The sequence below is a fragment of the Solanum tuberosum genome, unplaced genomic scaffold (assembly GCF_000226075.1).
Source record: "Solanum tuberosum cultivar DM 1-3 516 R44 unplaced genomic scaffold, SolTub_3.0 scf00233, whole genome shotgun sequence".
Classification (NCBI taxonomy): domain Eukaryota; kingdom Viridiplantae; phylum Streptophyta; class Magnoliopsida; order Solanales; family Solanaceae; genus Solanum; species Solanum tuberosum.
Window position 1 is genome coordinate 583,195 of NW_006239170.1, and position 780 is coordinate 583,974.

General features: G+C 34.2%; 1 long non-coding RNA gene across 1 annotated transcript in view; it reads left to right on the plus strand.

Annotated features, from left to right (window-relative positions):
• Positions 1-256: 256 nt before the first annotated feature.
• The window catches only part of LOC102605117 (uncharacterized), a 3,320-nt gene continuing 2,796 nt past the window's right edge, over positions 257-780 (plus strand). The window contains exon 1 of the long non-coding RNA XR_368121.1: positions 257-308. This is a non-coding gene — a long non-coding RNA (uncharacterized lncRNA). The remainder of the gene's footprint in view (positions 309-780) is intronic.

The window sequence follows — 780 nt, forward strand, 5'->3', positions numbered from 1 at the left end:
TTGTGCAGGCATGCTCTATTTGGTTGTTGTTGACTATTGCATAGGCCTCCACTTGTTAATAGCTGCTGCAAAAATGTATGTTATGTCATTAATTTGAGGTTGTAATTTGGAGAAGAGAAGGTAGTGAAGCATACATTTAAAAATGGTTTGGCTGGCTAATCACTGTTCTAGTGAGCTCTAAATTGCTACTTTGACCCTGATGTGTTAATATTCTGCCTGTACTGGTTGTGTGACATGATTTTATGTAGAGTACATACGGTAAGAAAGGGGGTACAATCCATATTGATACAACAAGACCCAAAATCGAGGTATGTTAAGGCTAAGCACTATACTTGCATTGAGCACGAATTTTTGAATCCTAAATTGTCAAATATTGTTTTACTACTCTATTGCTAGAAAGACCTTTTGTGAAAGGCATTGAGATTGCAGCTGGCGTATTTTTGTGACTCCATTATGTTGCTATTCCACTCGTTCGGTTAGATAGGGTATTTGGCGTCTTTATGTCATTTTGTTGATTCTCTTGACTATAGGTCCATGTGTACAAATTCTTCTTCTTCTTTAGGTGTAGTAACTTAAGAAGATTAGGCATGAACAATATCAATATGAAATCAGTCCTCCTTCCTTGCTAATTTATAATTTTTTTTGAAAACTTTAAAATAAAACGTTGATCTCCAAAACTGTTAAACGTAAATCATATGTTTAAACTACTAAAGTATGGGTTTTTCTGAAATACTTTCTTTTACAAACCACTAAGGAAACATATATAGATACTAAGTGAAG